The following is a 20,548-nucleotide window of genomic DNA, read 5'->3' as shown; positions in this document are numbered from 1 at the left end:
GAACTCAGAATTGAGTCGGCAGTTCAATGCTAGTTATAAAATAAAATAAAAATTATTTTTAGTTTGCGCTGTACAAAAGCACATAATATCTTTTTAAAGTTAAAAAAAATAATAATAAATAAATAAATTTAAAAAAAAAAATATATTATTTAATTTACGTTTGGAAAAAAGAAACCTTAGAACAACACAAAGCAAAAATCTTTTTTCTACGTGAAAAAAAAAAGAAATTTTAAAATTGTAACAAGCGGTAAAGGTCTCTTATTAGCCAACAACATGGTGTCTATTATTTAAAAACCGTAATTCTAAAGCAGCTTAACTCGCTGTGAAGCAATTTCTTTTTTAGCTTATTCTTCGTATTTATGACGGTAATAATTTTTTTCCAACAAATCTAGGAACTCTTTTGAAGGAAAGGTCAACACTTAAATACAGTATTTTTAGATTTTGTTTATTGAATATCCGTTCGAAAAGTAGTTCTTTTACCTTTGAACTTTAGTAAATCCCCTTTGACTGTTCTGTTGGGTGTCGCACCTAAAAGATTTTAGAAAATGGGACAACTATTCTTTAACTCGTACAAAAAATTCTAAATTTAAAATACTTAATCTCTTTCGTTTGCAGTTATCTGCCAGAGTATTATTTCATTCTTAGAATATTGTAGAAAATAATTATGAGTGTTTTTTTTTTTTGTTAAACGCATTAAAAAGAATTACGCTTGAAACAAAAAATTGCATACTTGCTTACATGTAAACATTCCAATTTTTCCCAGTTTGGCTTCTTGCTCTTTATTTTCATTTTTAACAAAGATAAAAATCTTTAATTTTGAAGAATTATTTTTGATTCTTACTATCGATCAAATTAATAATAATATTAATAATAATAAATAATAATAATAACTAATAACAATGTTCAATTTCGAAATGCATACATTTTTGTTTGCTTTATTCTTACTCTATTTGTTAAGGAAACAATTATGGTTAATTTAGGAATGGAAAACCTTAAGATTGGTGAGCTATCTATTAATTTGATCAGCGGTTCCCAATTTAATTTCCGCTGCGGAACCCTAAATAATCAACCTTCATCCAGCGGAACCCTAAATTTATAAATAAAGATTAAGGTACTTGTGAACGTTATAGACTATAGGCTATAACGTTATAACTATATTTATTGAATGGCTCAGGTGATAGAGCTTTTGACTTCCAATGAGGTGAACCGGGTTCAAATCCCAGCGATGGCTGGTCGATACGAGCTCCGCATCCGGGTTGCACCGACCACAGTGCTGACGTAAAATATCCTCAGTTGCAGACGGATCATGGGTTAGAGTCCCCTTGCCGTGGAAGGTTTTCATGGTTTTCCTCTCCATATAACGCAAATGTGGGGTTAATTCCATCAAAAGGACCGCCACGAAGGAAAAACTTCGCCCAATACTTGATCCAGGAGTTCCCTTGTCTTCTGGATTGGGTTCAAAATTACAAAGGCTACGGAGTTGAACATTAGTAGTCGTAAACACAAAGAATTGGGTCAGCTGTTCAACGACGTTTGTATTATATTATGAATACTGAGTTAGCCGTGATGGCGCAGGGGGTAGAGTGTTCGCCTTCCAATGAGGTAAAACGGGTTCGAATCCTAGCGATGACTGGTTGATACGAATTCCGCATCCGGTTTGCACCGACCACAGTGCTAGCGTAAAACATCCTCAGTGGTAGACGGATCATGGGTTAGAGTCCCCTCGTCGTGTCTTCTGGAATGGGAATGAAAAGGAATAACTCTGAAGACTATATTTATAACTATATTAAAGACTATATTTAAAATATTTAATTGTGGGAATGGATAGTTTTCATCATTTAATGATCAAAAATCTTAACACTACAAAGACTGGTCCCGCAGTGGACTGATCGTTAAGACACGGTTCCCAGCAGATCACCGAAGTCAGCTGCGGTCAGTGTGCGGGTGGGTGACCACTTGGATCAGCCTGCGTAGGGACCGAGGGTGTGCGGTATTGGTCCTCGTTAAACTGTTCTACCGTAAAGTGCTCGACTTCGCGTGCAGGTCGTCGGGCTACCGAAGCGGGGGTGCTATCCCCTCTGCGGAGGATCAAAATTGTGATGGCATGTCTTCGGATCATCCTCTGGGATGTTTCCCAGACCGTCACCATTAGCCCAATGTGCAGCTCTAGTGCGACGTAAATGAACAACAACAACAAAGACTGAAACTTAGTATATACCTCTATTTGCTCAAAAGCAGTCAAAATGACTGGATTGTGGAAGAATAACTCATGTGTAAAGAAATTTGTTTAAAATTAATTTTTAATATTTTTTATGTTATTTACAGCTATATATCATGTTATAAGTAAATATTAACAATAAAAAAATTATATATTGTATGAAAAGTCACAAAATTCTAAGACGTGTCATTATATACATCCTTGTTTTTCTAATTGAAATTAAAAAGCAGTCAAAATGACTACCTTGAGCAATCTAGTGTTAAATTAAGCTATTTGTCGGACAGTTCAATTTGTAGTTCTAGTAATGGTCTAGTTGTGGCTTTGTTTTTGGCGTATATTCAAAAGCTGTAAATGAATAAAGTAAACCGAAATGTGGTTTACTTCAAAGTGAAAACTGAAAAGAACAGAAACATATTTCTTTATTAAAGAATTTAGTTATTTTGATTTAAAAACGCGAAATTGCAATCTATATATATATTTCTCTTACACGGCGATAAAAAAAAGCCTCATTACAACTCCCCGAATGGCAACGCTAGAAAATCGACCAATCATTGCATCTAAGAATGTCACATGGTGAGGTGGCTCAACATATAGCGCTTTTAAAAACGGAAACTGAAATAACCAGAGTGTAAAATATTATGTGCTTATGCGCATCGTATTTTTTGTTAAATGATTTATTTATTATATATCAGTTTATGGATGGTAACGAGAAGAGTTTTGTGGTTGCTATGGTGACTATATAGAATGTAAATTGTTTTTTTATTTTTTTTTTTTATTTTGAGCGAGTGTGATATTTTTTTTTTTTTTGGAACTGCGATGCTGTAATTTTATTGTTTAGTTAATAAATCTTCCTTTTATATTAAACGTGATAGTAGTTTCCTTAATTATTTGATTCGAAGTCCTTTGAGTTTTATTTGAGGTCAGTTTATTTTGTATTTTTTGACAAGAGAGAGCATTCTCACCAAACGAGATTTCTTCCGAAATTCAATGTTTTGTTTATGCAGGGTTTTTCCATTGCAATTTCTCTTATTTAAATTTTTAATAGACTTAATTATAGCCAAAATTTTAACCTTTTTAAAGAGATATCAGTTTTAGAAATTTTATCTTAAGATTTTATACTATAGCACATNTTTTTGATTTATATCACGAATTATACTATAGCACATTTCTAATAGGTTTAACGAATTACATGTCGTTTATTTGAATTCAAATTTATTTTAATGACTTAGTATTTACTAAAAAGATGTAATTTTTTTTTTTGAAAAAAAAAAGTTATTATATGGATTTAAATGATTGTTTTGAATTCTTAGAATTTTGTGAATTTGCAATGTAACTAAGTTAGTAGCGAGCGAAGCGAGCTTGGTTTGCGAAGCAAACCATATAAGATTGCGTAGCAATTTTCCGGGGTTGGCGAGCGTCAGCGAGCAGGGGGCGCAGCCCACTAGTGTTTTATAAATGTTTGTTTTTTCTTAATTTTTTCAATATATTGGTTATTAAAAATATTATATTTTCCTTTAAAAAATGACATTTCTAATTCTTTTTTATTTTACTTGAAATAATTTCAAACGTATAATTAAATAAGTTGTGAACAGTAAGTTGGATCTAAATGTAATCAAAGATTTCAAAACTCATCACTGGTTTTAAAAAGTAATAATTCGCCGAACTACTTTAACTCTTGCGATCAACACCATTTGGCAACGACTGAGTTCGATAATTTTCATTTCAGATTTTGAAATGAAATATTTTTAATTCTTACTATTGGTCAAAAATAATGATTTTTTTAACCGTTTAAACGCCAATGTAGAGGCGGAATAGACTGGCTAGTAGGGCGCTGGACTCACGTTCGTGATAAGTGGAGTTCGAATCCCGTGTAGTAAATGGTGACTGGTGCACGTTAAATCTGTCGGGTCACAAAGTCCACCATGTTACCATAGCAAATTATACCTCTGGGGGAGCTGGATCTAGTCATTATACACTATAAACATAACGAAGAAACATGCATTTACTTTAAATATAATTTAAATGCTATAATAATTAAACTATTAAAATTGATTGAAATTAGTTTCTTAAATTTTTACTCTAAAAAATTCTCATCATCAGTAGTTAGTATTTGTTGTTATGCCAGGTCTTGAGATTTTATCCCAAATAATAAAAACTATCTTTATTTATTAACTTTTAAACCAATAATTATATGTAACTAATTTAACTCTCGCTAAAACTGCACTAATAGCTGGAAATTCGTAGTCATTATATGAAAACAAAAGTATTTTTTTCTTTAAATTATATTCAAAAATGGAGAAGAAAAGAAAGAAGAAAAAACGGATATTGTTGAGTTACTGTTTAAACAATGTAATGGTGGTGTGATGTATTGCATGGCACAATCAGCTGATGTAGTCACGCCATAAGGCGTTTCGGTTTCACCGCCAAACCAGCCAAGCATGAAACAAGACATTTCCAATTCTGTAATATTTTTACTTAGATCACGTTTGTGTGGTATATGCGCATCTTATTTAAATTTAAATCTAGAAAAACGATACTTTTATTTAAAATGAGTAGTTGAATATGCATCTTCTATAGCTATAGTCTATAAGAAGAAGAAACTGGCTTATTGAAAAACATTCCAATTACTTTTAATGAATCACAATTTCAATTAGGAACAAACAAATTTTTTTGATCAAATTTTTTTGAACTAATAAAATGATCACTCGTTCGAAAATTTGATTAAGAATCAATATTGTGAATTTCGGAAACTAGAATAATTGTATCGCAAACGAATTTTTAATTTTTTTTTTTTTTTAATAAAAAGTAATAGCTAATAAAATAATCACTCGTTCGAAAATTTGATTCAGAATCAATATTGTGAATTTAGGAAACTAGTATAAATATATCACAAACAAATTTGTGAATTTTTCAATAAAAAATAGCTTATAAAATGATCACTCGTTCGAAACTTTGATTAAGAATCAATATTGTGAATTTAGGAAACTAGGATATTTGTTACAAACTAGTGTAATAGTTGTATCACAAAAACAAATTTGTGAACTTTTTTTAATAAAAAATTGTAGCAAATAAAATGATCACTCGTCCGAAACTTTGATTACGAATCAATATTGTGAATTTAGGAAACTAGGATAATTGTATCGCTAACGAATTTGTGAATTTTTTTAATAAAAAATAATAGCTAATAAAATGATCACTCGTTCGAAAATTTGATTAAGAATCAATATTGCGTATTTAGGAAACTAGGATAATTGTATCACAGAAACAAATCTGTGAACATTTTGTAATAAAAAATTGTAACTAATAAAATGATCCCTCGTTCGAAAATTTAAATAAGAATCAATATCGTGAATTTAGAAAAACTAGGATAATTGTATCACAAACAAATTTGTGAATTTTTTTAATATTAAATAGTAACTAATAAAATGATCACTTGTTTGAAACTTAGATTACGAATCAATATCTTGAATTTATGAAACTAGGATAATTGTATCACAAGCAAATTTGTCAATTTTTTTAATGAAAAATAGTAACTAATAAAATGATCACTCGTTCGAAAATTTAAATAAGAATCAATATCGTGAATTTAGGATACTAGGATAATTGTATCACAAACAAATTTGTGAATTTTTTTTAATATTAAATAGTAACTAATAAAATGATCACTTGTTTGAAACTTAGATTACGAATCAATATCGTGAATTTAGGAAGGTAGGATAATTGGATCACAAACAAATTCATGAATTTTTTTTAAATAAAAAACAGTAACTAATAAAAGTATTTCTCGTTCGAAATATTGATTAAGAATCAATATTGAAACAAAAAGCTGTTTGAACTATATAAATTTATAAGAAACGTGTTTTTATCATACTTGATATTTATTGGAAATACTATTTTGACCTATCAACTCGTTTCGGTTTTTAAAATTTAATTCAATAAAAATATAATTATGTCTTTAACATAAATTAATCTATTTTCAATTTTTTAGTTACTTTAACATTATTTGTCCATAAATTATAGTCGCAAAAATATTTCAACCGAACATTTGTTTGTAAGAGTTCCTATAATTTATCGAACACAAACTGCTTTTTGAAAAAATAATACAAAACAGAGTTTAATATAATCTGATAACCACAATAAATTTTTATAACCGTAGTGGAACACCCGACCCAGTTTTGGGTTTACGACTACTAATGTTCCACTCCGTAGCCTTCTAATTTTGAACCCATTTCAGAAGACAAGGGAACCCTTGTATCAAGTATTGAGAGAAATTTTGCCTTAGTGAAGGACTTTTTGTGGTTGTTTCTTAAAAATAAAATTGATTATTTTTTGGTTGGATATCCCTTAATCTTTTAAAAAATTATTATTCCCTGATTATAGATTTAAAATAAGTAGATTTATATAACTAACACATCACGATTGCCAGATCTTCCAAAGTTAATACTAAATATAAGATAATTGTAACAGTTTTTATGTTTTTTTGGAAAATTGAATTAACAATATTGAGTAGGATTAATGTACTATATAACCTGAAGAAATTTCTTACTAAAACAAACATATATAGTATATGACTTGCTTTATAAAACATATTATTATTTTTAAGGCAATAATTTTGTTCATTCAGAATCATAATAGTTTTTCTGAGAAAAAAATAATGGATTTAGATTCTCAGCAAAAATAAAGCACTCAGAAACCATCATTTCAAGCTTTTATCATTTCGTCAGATAAACCTGTTCATCAAGGGGAAGTTTTTAAACATATCCACAACTAGAAAATGATACAGCTTTTAAGAAATAAGCAAAGAAAAAAAAACATAAGCTAAGTAATATACATAAAAAAAATTATAATGCCAACTTGGCTGCTTAGTGTTGGCGCCACAGGTAATGAGTGCTTGTCTTGTGGCTACTTGTCAGAATTGCTAAGGCTATGGTAACAGTTTTTTTTCTTCACCTTTAACAAACTGCTCTTTTTCTGTTTTTATACATGGTTGGTTATGTTCTTAGAATGGTTGGTTTTACCCAAAGATGCTGAATTATAGAGGTTTGTTCTCAAAAAGGGTTATATACTGACAAGTTTTGGTTTTGCTGCTGGTATTGTGCTGTGTTTTCAGCTTTTTTAATGTATACCTAACTGTCTATGGTGACATGTTTTGTAAAAACTCTTTTGGCGAGAAAAAGTAGGGTAATAATATACAGAAATAGAATGAAACACATTGTTTAACAAATCTATGTTTATAATAGTATTCGTTTCTTTTTTTTCTTCTTCCTTTTTTATTTTCAAAAATTCAAAGATAGATTTTTTCGCAATTTTTTTTTTGTTATTTGCATATTTTTTCGTTGCCACATTTAAAATTCTAAAAACTCATACGCTATAAAAAAAAAAGGTGTGATTTCTTTACAGCAAACTACCGATTATAAGGAATAAATTTACCTATTATGTGATAGTTCCCTAATATATTTAAAGGAAATGGAATACTCATTTACAGTTAGAAAATAATAGCTGATGCATAAGAATGGATGAAGTTTTTCTTTGAAGTGTGTTATTTTTTAAGGCTTCTAGATATATAAATTCTGGAATTAAATTGAAACAAAATAATTTCACTACCACTTTAAATAGAAAAATAAATTTTTTTGTACTTCTCCAAATCTCGAAAGCCGAATTAAGAGAATTAAGAAATTTTTGCCCACAACTATAAAATTCGTTTATCTAAAGATAATCCTATGCAGAAATATCTTATAGAATAATATTATTTATTATTATTCATTTAATTATAATGTAAAAATTTTGAATTGTAAGGCATGCGATTTTTTCATTTTAAAGAATGCAATTTTAAGTGGTAAAATACATAAGTAAAGCCAAATATGTCGAGTAATTCCTGAAAAATCGAATTTTGAAAAAGTCGTATTTTTAAAATTTGATTTCTCAGAAGCTATTCAACCGATCACACTATAATTTCGCATTTTGTCATTTAAAATTGCATTCTTTAAAACGATACAAAAGTTAACGCGTCTTACTATTAAAAATATTTTCCACTGTTGTTAAATAAAATAAGAAAAAAAGTCATAAATATTTTTTCTATAACTTAAATTGTGAATATTTTTGGATAAACGAGTCTTATAATAGTGTGCATAAGCAATATTTCTCAGATTGTCTTTTTGTATCTGATTTCGTAACTTAAAATATCGTCTGTATATTTGAGGTCACCCCCTCGAACCATCACGATTGCGTCCCAGCATGTGAGGATCCAATCATTAAGTCAAAATTATTCAGGGTGGTCCGTTTATTTTTTTGCATACTACAAGTTTTTCGTAAAAAAAAAAAAAAGTCGTTTAGGTTTACTACATATATATACGCTTGAATGCTCCCTTAAAATAAATATTTAAGACAAAAAACATATAGTCTTAACGTATCACAAATAAACTGAAATGTATTATCGCCTTCGCCATACTGTTCCCTACGTAGCAGAGAACTGGAAACACTTAGTATTCACTCGAGTGAATTTAAAAAAAAAATCCTGGTGTGGACAATATTGTTTTTTTTCCATTGCCCACTCGATTGACACTGGTCATTGGGGGTATCAGTAGGTCAGATTTGTTGGTCACTCCTTCAAGAGCATCATATCAGGTGAGCCAACGTTGCTTCCACAGTAAGAACGAACATTACGGAGAATGAAAGAATATTTATGTCTTGTCCGAGATTCGAGTTCAGGACCTTTCGGGGACTATATTAAATTGCATGAAAACAGTAGCTTGTCGAGAGAAACCAATGATAGATTTGAAATCAGAGGGTCGAAAATATCAAATCAGATAATTCGAAAATATCTATTCAGAGCCACGATGGCTCAGGGGATAGAGCATTCAACTTTGAATGAGGTGAACCGGGTTCGAATCCCAGTGATGGCTAGTCGATACGAATCCGTTTCCGGCTTGCACCGACCACAGTGCTGACGTGAAATATCCTCAGTGATTGACGAATCAAGGGTTAGAATCCCTTTGCCTTCAGGCTAACCGTGGGAGGTTCTCGTGGTCTTCCTCACCATGTAACGCAAATGCGGGTTAGTTCCATCAAAAAGTCCTCCAAGAAGGCAAAATTTATTCCAATGCTTGATACAGGAGTTTCCTTGTTTTTTGGATTTGGTTCAAAAATTACAAGGCTACGGAGTTGAACATTAGTAGTCGTAAACCCAAAAAATTGGGTCCTGCTGTTCAATGACGGTTATAGAAAATATCTGTTCAAAATTATCTTGCAAAAAAAAATGTTCCCTAGTGGAAAAAAAATTTAAAAAAAAAACATGTCTAGACATTAATTAAATACTTATGCATTTCTTTTTAAACTCAATTGTTTCCTTTGCTTGTCAATCTCGAAAAATTGATTAATCATCCTTCCATTAAAAAGATACATATATATGCGTGATATTTTGATAAACACGGACAACCGATATATGCAAATTGACTTTTATCTTGATTTCGATGCATTGAACGGACAGTTCATGACCGCTTCAAATTTTAAATGACTCACGATGTAGTAAAAAGAAATTAAACAAAGTTTTTTTTTTTTGAAAAAGTATGTCATGGTCAAGTGTGAATATTTTTCCCCATTATTTCCCTTTCTTTTGTGTACTTCCTTATTGTTAAAGGGGCGTGTTTGTTGATATTATACTTAGCGCTTAAAGGTTGATATCTGATTGAATAATGGAAAAAACTAAATGATTCAGAACTGAGAGAAAGTGGTGCGTAATTGCTTGTTTATTTTGACAAAAAAAAGTGATGATGAATGGAGTATGTTTAGTTTGTTTCGTACTGGACTTGAATCTGCCCATTTTTACTTTCCGGGAAAATAAATTCTAATGACAATTGCGCACAGAAAAATTTTTTTATTTTCGTTCAGTCCAACACAACACCGTACTAATGTCATGCATTTTTTTATAACAGTCGATTTAATTTGTTAGGTTTACGACTATTAATAACTAGCTTAATCTTGTCCCCTCGAGGGGGCATCCGGGGACACTCCAAGAGTTCGAAGTGCGCGCAACAGTTCAATCACCTAAGCATATTCAAAATTTTCAAATTAGAGTTTTAACAAATAGGTAGAATATTAAATATGAAATCCAGAAAACAGTGCTACTTAGAAATGAACTAAATACAAACAAACATTGCAAAGAAAATAAACAGTATCAATCAATCAGAAGAGATATTGATGTCGCATCTTCAGTTGGGGTGCAAAGTTAATAAAAGGAAACAATTTCACATGGTTAAATATAAGATGTTTGTAACTCAGAATATAATCACAGCTGACACAACAGTACTTAAGGTATCAAATTCCAGGAATTTTTTTTAAACAAAAAAAGACATATATATATACATACTCTAGGAACACAAGTGATTAAAAATTCAAAATGAGGAATCACATAGGGGCAGAGATTGACAAAAAGCATGAAATTAAAATGCAAAAAACAGTTTAGGAGAAAATTCAAGTAAAATCAAACTATACCAGGTAAATCAATAAGAGATTTAAAATACGTCTTTCCTAACAATAGGCAGAAAGAGGCCATCAGGATTCAGGGAGGGGCCTTGTTACTAAACAATTTTCTTACTATTTCCTCAATTCCCTTTATTATTTTAGGGTTTGACCAATGCTGCCTAAAAAACTCATAGGTGGTTTTCGAATTAAAAAATTTCTCTCTTATGTGCTTGAAATTTGTACAATGGATTAAGATATGCTCCCAATCCTCAACAAGCTGACAGGTACGGCACAACTGAGTTCCCCCGAAAAACCTGACCTGATGTTGTTCATGACTAGTTAGGAATTGATTTAACACGTTCACGACTGACTTTCCCCATGACTTCCCCATGACTGTTTGAACTTTCGGGAGGAGCTCGTATGTGTGCCTTCCCTTTGTAAAACTGTCACTCCATCTCTCCTACAATTCAATCAATTATTCGCGTTTACGACTATTGATGTTCAACTCCGTAGTTTTGCAATTTTGAACGCAATCGAGAAAACGTGGGAACTCCTGGATCAAGTATTGAGAGAAATTTGCCTTCGTAGCGGACTTTTTCATGGAACTAACCCGCATTTGCGTTACATGGAGAGGAAAACCACGAATACCTTCCAAGGTTTGCCTGACAGCAAGGGGACTCTAACCCGTGATCCATCTACCACTGAGGATATTTTACGTCAGCACTGTGGTCGATGCAAGCCGGATGCGGAATTCCTATCTGCCAACCATTGCTGAGATTCGAAGTCTCATACTGTTAGCTCAATCATAAGGGGACTCTAACCTATGATCCGTCTACGTCAGAGTTTTACGTCAGAGCTATGGCTGGTGCGAGCCGGATGCGGAATTCGAACCCTCATTTGTTTTAGACCATAAAGTCTTTATCTTCAGCGAAAATGCAGATTTGTTATTTTTCAAAGAAAACTTCTAAAACTAAATTTGAAGTTATTTTTGTGGAAATTGGTGTAAGTTCAAGGCTTTCAAACGTTAGTGTTTGAATGAGGTTTAAAATTTTTTTAATTAATTTGGGGATGTTTTTAGCATTGCAATTTGTTGAAACATCAAAATGCAGCAGATGATTATGAAAAAAAACGAAGGTGAAAAACAATAAAATAAACTTTTTTTCAGCTCCAAACGATATTATTTCCACTTTTAAAAATTACTTCTCGAATAGTTAATTACACAGTATTATATATAGAGCCTCATGCAGTAAAGCACTTTCTTAACACTAACAATCACCTGCATTATTTCAATTCATATTTCAAAATTCTATAGCATGCAGATAAAAAAATTTTTATTTCAAACTTAATCTCAAAAAATTAAATTTCTATTGAAAAAATAGAGGGCAGTGATTGGCATTTCGTATTGATCATTTAATTTTCCAGAATTCTAAATTTGTTCTATACAGTCGCTGCTAATAACAAGATAACTTCTTCTGGAATTCACACCAACAGTTTATGTCAATAAAAAAGATCACGTGACATAAAAAAAACATATATCAGAAACATATTATTAAATTCCATTTTATTGACGTAAATAAACATCTAATCACTTTTAATGCGTCATCTAATCTTGGAAAGCTTTTTTTTTTTTTGCGATATAAACATAACAAACTCGTCAAAAACATTATATTAACAAACTTATCATTATTATTCTATCACTAGAAATATGTCATTGAAAGCGGAATATTCAATTGCTAGTTTCTGTTTTGTTATTTGTTTTTACGTTAAAGTGATAACATCTATTTTCTTTAAATACCTTTAATATTATTATTCAGTTTAGTAAGAACTATTTTTAAGTGGAACTTTCCAATTGTAAAAAAAATCCTGCAAGTAAATAAGACTAAAGTTGCACCAAAAGTCTTGAACTATATATATATATATCGTTTTAATCATCCGAGAATGCAAATTTTTCGATAAACAACTTAAAAATGAATAAATAATTCAACTCCCAAATTTGCATATTTTTATGACACTAAACAAGGTAGTGATGAAAAAAAAATTTCAGATAATTTGAAAAATAAATCTAAAACTAAACTCATTGGCGCGACAACCCATAGAGGGCTAAGGCCTACTGTGCCCATCTCAGTTTTCTTGAGCAGATGTTCAGTTCAAGAGCAGATGTTCCGGTTAGGGCTGATTCTTTCTTCTGAAAGGCTGAGTCAACCTTGCCCGGCCCAAGAATCGAACCCAGGACCTGTGGCACGTTAGCGCGAAGCGCTACCCTCATCGGGCGTCCTGGGAAAAAAAATAGATCAGGGATACGTTTTATTTTTAAGAAACTGTGGCTTTTATTCATTTTGACATTTTCTATATGGATGGTGTTTTCAATGGAAATGTAAACAATAACAATCTCGAGCTCGGCACCTACTCTAGTTCCGGTTAAAAAGTTTGCAGCTGCTTACTACGTGTTATTCTGATAGGCGATGTTTTCAAACGGATAATTTTGTTTTCAATAAAAGAAATAAATTAAGTAATTTCTGAGCTCAAATCTGCCATATTTCATAAGATATTGATGTTAATATGTAATTCTGGTGAGTTTGAAGTGAAAATTTGTTTTAGTTTTTTAGAGATATATTCTTAAATAAGGTGACATGGTTGCTAGATTTTAAATAACTCGCTTTTTTGGCAGTCTTGATCCTCTTTCCATAAGTTTATTACTGTTTGTTCTTGTTGCAAGCTCTGCACCATCTTAAGTTAGTGTTAACACTCTTTAGTATTGTAAACACAAGTATTGTTAGCATTGTAAACACAAGTAATAAGTAATCAAATACATTTTTTGCAAGAATCTCAAAACACAATAATGCCAAATGGCTTTAAAATACAACGGAAACAGTGACCCGGAAATTTAGGCGTTCCCTAGAGCAATAGCTGGTCGATATACGAATTCCGCACCCGACTCGCATCGACCACATTGTTGACGAAAAATATCTTTAGTGATAGATGGATCATGGGTTAAAGTCCAATTGCCGACAGGCTAATGGTGGGAGGTTTTTGTGGTTTGCCTCTTCAGGTAACGCTTTTTATCTAATTTTTGAATATTTGAAAATGTTTTTTCTTAGCTGCCCTGTATGGACTCATAAAAATTTACTAATATTGAGAATTGGGTACTTGCACTTTAAGAAGGCCTCCAATATCCACACACGTGACCAATGACGTCAGCACCAGCTAACATTTATCAGCAAAATGGCGTATTAAAGTTGAGCTAAGTTTCTCTACAGAATGTTAATTAGCGATAAATTAATTAAATACACGTCGTATCTCACGTCGAATTAGTTGACATATAAATCTTTCTCGACTACCTCTTTTACTTAATTTAGGTTTATTATTTGTTAATGTATTTTATTGTAACGGTGATATATTTTTGTTTTGTGTACCTGGCAACTTCGATGCATAATTAGTTTGTTTATATCCTGCATGCTTTCGTACCTGTCTTTGTGCTAAGCCTCTGTGTAAATATACAGTGAAATAATTTAAATCTTTGAGAAAAAATCTCTGAGAAAGAAATTAGAATGTGTCGCTTAAAAGAATTGATACTTGACTGGCTTGGCTTACTCGAAATAAAGTGGAAAGAACAGTTGCTAAAGTAAACAAATGCCCCGTTTCAACTACCAATCAGGATCGAGATATCTACGCTACGTTACTTTCAGGTATCCCATTATTGATTTGTTTAATGATTTCCATCCAGGTTTAAAAATCTCGCCAAATTGGCGATTTCTTTAAAAAAAAGAATATTTAATAATTTTTAAAATATATGAGATCGTTCTCAAATCCAGATAATTCTTTAAGACAAAACGGTATATGTAATTTAAAATTATGTAATTAAAATGAAAGGTACTTAAGCTGAGGCAAAAACCACCCTGAAATTAACAGTTAAGAATAGCTGTTACGTATCCAAAATAATTGTAAAAATAAGTTGTGTAAACAGTAGCTAGTTTTCTAAAATTATTTCTTCCATCGATTTTTAATTGTTTTTCGGTTAATTTTTAATTGTTTCACGGAAAAGTAAATGAACTTTACTTGTAAAAAAAGTAAACTTCACGTATCGCTAACAGAGCTTCGTATTTTCTTCCAGATAATATTATTTGAGGTGGTCATTAATCTATTTGTTTTATCTTTATTTATAGCAACCCTGTGTACCGAAAATGTCCTTTCACACTTGTAACTGTTACACGGTTAGATAACTGTCTCAAAGTTCGCAATTCTTGACAGCTTTGTTTTTCTTCTTATCATTAAGCAAACAAACATACAGTGAAATATGAGAAGTTCTTATCCAAAACAAACGAAAGTATCCCATGAAACTGAAATAATACTCAACTTTTTCGGTTTATACCACTCCTATCTTCGAATCGTAAAAACTTATTGTTCCATTTTTCTTAGAATCCAAGGAATATAAAACAGTTAAAAAGAAAGCAGAAATTTTAACGATTTCTGAAAATTAAAGAAATAACAACTATCCATAAGACAAGATCGAGCAATAAAGATAAAAGAGACTATAGCAGGAGAATCCCATCGAAGTGAAACAAATTTAGTATTTTAAATTCGTGTTCCCCTTGTTTTGAAATTAATAACTCTTTTTGTTCCAATATTCTTAGAACCAAAAAAGTAGACAACGATCAAAAAGAAAACAGAAATTTAGACTATTTGTGAAGTTTAAAAAATTAACATCAATCTATAAGACAAGATCGAGTAATAAAGATAAAGGAGAGAATAGCAGGAGAATCCCATTGAAGTGAAACAAATTTAGTACTTTAAATTCGCGTTTCCCTCGTTTTGAAATTAATAACTCTTTTTCTTACAATATTCTTAGAACCGAAAAAGTAGACAACGATCAAAAAGAAAACAGAAATTTAGATTATTTGTGAAGTTTAAAAAAATAACAGCAATCTATAAGACAAGATCGAGCAATAAAGATAAAGGAGAGAATAGCAGGAGAATCCCATTGAAGTGAAACAAATTTAGTACTTTAAATTCGTGTTTCCCTCGTTTTGAAATTAATAACTCTTTTTGTTCCAATATTCTTAGAACCAAAAAAGTAGACAACGATCAAAAAGAAAACAGAAATTTAGATTATTTGTGAAGTTTAAAAAAACAACAGCAATCTATAAGACAAGATCGAGCAATAAAGATAAAGGAGAGAATAGCAGGAGAATCCCATTGATGTGAAACAAATTTAGTACTTTAAATTCGTTTTTCCCTCGTTTTGAAATTAATAACGCTTTTTGTTCCAATATTCTGAGAACCAAAAAAGTAGACAACGATCAAAAAGAAAGCAGAAATTTGGATGATTTGTGAAGTTTAAAAAAACAACAGCAATCTATAAGACAAGATCGAGCAATAAAGATGAAGGAGAGAATAGCAGGAGAATCCCATTGAAGTGAAACAAATTTAGTACTTTAAATTCGTGTTTCCCTCGTTTTGAAATTAATAACTCTTTTTGTTCCAATATTCGTAGAACCAAAAAAGTAGACAACAATTAAAGAGAAAACAGAAATTTGGATGACTTTTGAAATTAGAAAAAAATAACAGCAATCTATAAGACAAGATCGAGCAATAAAGATAAAGGAGAGAATAGCAGGAGAATCCCATTGAAGTGAGACAAATTTAGTATTTTAAATTCGTGTTTCCCTTGTTTTGAAATTAATAACTCTTTTTGTTCCAATATTCTTAGAATCAGAAAAGTCGATTAAAGAGAAAAGAGTAATTTAAGTTTTTTGAAATTTAAAGAAATCACACATATCTGAGAGACAAAATCGAGCAATTATGAATTCTATCAATAGCTTTCTAGCCCCTACCCAAGGAATTAAAATCTATATAATATACATTTAAATTCCTGACTCTCAAAATAGAAGGGGAGGTTGACAAAATTTCGAAAATATTTTTTCATACCGTGGGGAGGGGCTAGGAAGCTATATATATATATTGGGAGATAGTCCCAAAAAACAGCCATGATAAGTCACCACCACCACAAATCAGTAATTTAAGATAACCATAGACAAATTCTAGAAAACAATACTTTATTTTACTCCGTTACTAAGCAACCAAGTTCACGCAGTAAAAAAAATGAAATGATGTTCTGTGATTGTTCGGAGATGTTTATTTGTTAAAAAAGAAAAATAACTGGAAGTTTCTAGGCAATAGACAGTTTTTGAGCTGATTTCTTACCGAAAAGAAAAGATATTTTTTCCTTTTTAAATCGTTTTTAAGAGAAAATTTGAATCTATTTATAAATTATTTATGATTTTCCAAGCTTTTAGAATTCAAACACATGAACTTTTGATTTGATTTTTGTGTTTTACGTTGTTTTTACTTCGTTTATATGATGATTTCATTCTAAAAACCAATTTACATAACTTATTATAATTATGTACGAAATTTCAGGGATAATCATTTTTACAGCTTTGATCGAGTCTTCTAGGCAAGAAAGTTTAAAGAAACAAAAAAAAAAAAAACTCGAAAAATGCAGATTGTATGGTAATTCTAATGCATATTCACAAGGTTTTATATAATTTACAATATATTTCTTTTTTCTGTAAATGAAGAAATTGGAGCATGTTAATTGGAGCATGCATTTGAAGAACATTGAAATAAGTAATTAAGAGTAACATGTTGTAATGTAATAACATATTGTATATGAAAGGATTCATAGCTTAAAAACCCACTTCATTCTACCAAATATTAGGTTACATGGTTTTTCTTTGGATAAAGTTGATTTGCAAATAGTATCCCGATGTTTCGATACATTCAGAAACTTATTCTCACAAATTCATCACAAAATGTAGCTCACCATGTTCTTCAATTGCGATCAGTTACATTAATCATTGAATACCGTTACTATGATTTCTTTGTTTTTTCTCTCCTTAATTTACAAACTTATTTTACGATTCTCAGCATCACTACATAATACGATACGATACTATATATAAGATATGATATGATACTCTCCTCTTAAACTGAGTTCGTAAGTTCCTTAAGATAATGAAATGGTGACATATATATATATAACTGTAAATGTAAAGAATTGAATTTTCGAATGGCTTTCAGAAACTTAGTTACCAGATTTTTAGTTTTCTTGTACACTGGTCAGCTTATCTATAAGTAAATTATTCAAATTCATTTTGCATTTTTCCTAATTTTAAACAATTTTAGCTCCAAATGGAAATCATTGAACAAAGATAATTGTTATGGTTCATTGCCCCTTTTAAGAACTGTAATAGAAAAAAACTGAAGAGCATTCACGCTAACATTTTTATTTTGAAGTCAAAAAGAGATAATCTTTCATGTATTCTACAAACGACATTTACAAAAAGCGCAACATCTTTTCAAAAACTCCAAAACATTCTAAATAATGAAGGAGAAAAGTAGGCTTAACATTTCTAGTCATTCAAAATCCCGTTTTTTTTCCCCTCCAAAGAACAAAACTCTGCTTAAGTCATTTGCAGAACAGTGTTAAAAAAAGAATCAGCATATTCCTTTATAAATGGTTCTTTTTGCAGCTGCTTGACAGTTCATCCACAGCATGATGTTATCAACAAACCTCACAGTTACAGTTTTCTGTTTCGTCTTTTGTGGGAGAAAAAGTTCTCTGGCGAAAAGATTTAATCTGCGAGGATTGGTGTTAAATCGAAATTCCATCACGCTTCTTTAACAATTTTATCCTTTTATGTGGCTTTGAAAGATTACCCAAAACTGGATGAGTGTTTTTTTTTTTTTTTTTGATGTACTTTACTAATTTTTAATTAAAACATATATAGGAACATAGTTGGAAAACTATTTTATCCTTATATGTGGCTTTGAAAGATTACCCAAAACTGGATGAGTGTTTTTTTTTTTTTTTTTGATGTACTTTACTAATTTTTGATTAAAACATATATAGGAACATAGTTTGGAACGTACATGCGACTTCACTAATTTTTGATTAAAACATATATAGGAACCTAGTTTGGAACGTACGTGCGACTTCACTAATTTTTAATTAAAACATATATAGGAACATAGTTTGGAACGTACGTGCGACTCACTAATCTTTAATTAAAACACATATAGGAACATAGTTTGGAACGTACGTGCGACTTCTTGGGGGAAAGTAAAAATAGCTACCGTCAAATTTCTCTAAGAATTTCTTTTATGTATATAAAATTAAAAATTGTCTGTTGTTTGGGGAAATTAAGATGTAACTACCCATTGTCATTAATTTGACATCAGAAGCAAAACGCTTTCATGTTTTTAACCTTAACACTCGCAGAGCTTGCAGTGGCTTATTAAAATCATTAAAATTTATAACATTTTAAATTTAGAAGGCTTAACTTGCTGCACAACTTTCACATAACATCTAAATATGATTAAAGCAGTTGACGTTTAATCTTTTAAAATCTTAAGATCGAAAATGAATTCATTAATAAAAAGTATATGTTCTTCAACTAAAAATACGACAAATTATCTACGTCTAGTTTGTAAACATTCTATAAACTAAATAATCGACCTTGGGAAAATTCTATTAGAAATAAACTGAAGTTAGTATTTTTTTTTTTTTTTTTAAAGTTTTTGTTGAAAAAAAAGTTTTTGAGTTCCGCCTACACCACTAAAATTAATTTTATTATTAAGTGATGTAGTAAACAATTTTAATGTTAAACACATTACATGTATGTTTAAATATAAAAGTATTGCATATAAACTCGTGCAAATCATATAATTATCAGAAAACTACAGCGCGTCGAAGAATTTGGTCTAATTTTTATAATATACTAATATAATACCTGATATAATGAATATTCTATATTTACATAATATATCGTTTAATTTATTCAATCGTCAAATTTATATTATATATCGTCTAATTTAACCAATTGATACACGAACGTAAACAAGTGCAAACCGGTTTCAGTAGCGTAAAGCTGTATAGTATCACCTGATAATTAAGATTTTACATAAAATCTTATAGTACGTCGTATTTTAAATAGCAAACACAAAAAGAATTCTATTGCGGGAATAGCATTTCGAGGAAAAAATTTTGGAATAGAATACTAGATGTAATATAAATTATACTTTCCCGCTAAATTATAATAATCTCTTTCAAAACATATAAAGAAATCATGATGTTTAAATACCGATAGATTTGTCAATGTCAGGTCCGGAACGTAAATTTCCAGTTAATCAATCTATCCTTAAATACCGCTTTATCCGTTTGACACGCACCTTATAATCTCTTCATAACCTCTTATGTGCTACAGAGTAAGCTACAAGCCACAACACTCTGCGCCATTTGCAATTCTCTTTTTCAACTATCTTAATAAAACCTTTTCTGAATCTCTGCATAGCATCTCAATCGTATTCTTGAAAGGTAAACTCATTATAAAAAAAAAACCTCTCGCGTTTTGCAAGCATTCTTTTTACCATTTGTTCAAAAGAAGACCTGCCATAACAAAAAAAGATTCTACTTTGTTGTTGTTATATTCTTTTTAGGTGCTCGACGCAGGGGTATTCGAAGGAAAATATATCTTTTCTACCATCTTTAAAGAAGTGGAGAGACACCACAACCTTGAGAATAAACTAACGGTTGCTGTCACTGGCTTGATTATTCTGACAGGTATACCATCGCATGTTGTGATGGATCACTTGATTTGAGGGGACGGGAAAGAAGAAGATATCACAGGTATTCTTTCAGGTAAGTAACCGTGTGTTTTGCTCTGTATTTGTTCCATGAGGGAAACAAGTTCTTGATATGTCTTCTTGCCTGATACCACTTATTAGATTAGCATTTATGTGGGTATAATCATTCTAGGATAAAAGCATTTTTTTTTCTTTTTAATTTTCAGAAAAACTTGAGCTGTTTTT

At 30.7% G+C, this 20,548-nt stretch overlaps 1 protein-coding gene across 1 annotated transcript in view; it reads left to right on the top strand.

Moving 5' to 3' along the window:
- The window catches only part of LOC107437956 (semaphorin-5A), a 276,806-nt gene that overhangs the window by 151,812 nt on the left and 104,446 nt on the right, over nucleotides 1-20,548 (top strand). The window contains exon 3 of the mRNA XM_071185935.1: nucleotides 20,177-20,378. The gene's annotated coding sequence lies outside the window, so the exon portion shown is untranslated. The remainder of the gene's footprint in view (nucleotides 1-20,176; nucleotides 20,379-20,548) is intronic.

This window comes from Parasteatoda tepidariorum, chromosome 9 (genome assembly GCF_043381705.1).
Source record: "Parasteatoda tepidariorum isolate YZ-2023 chromosome 9, CAS_Ptep_4.0, whole genome shotgun sequence".
NCBI lineage: Eukaryota > Metazoa > Arthropoda > Arachnida > Araneae > Theridiidae > Parasteatoda > Parasteatoda tepidariorum.
Note: the sequence above shows the minus strand (reverse complement) of the source record. Positions and strands in the feature narration are given on the sequence as shown.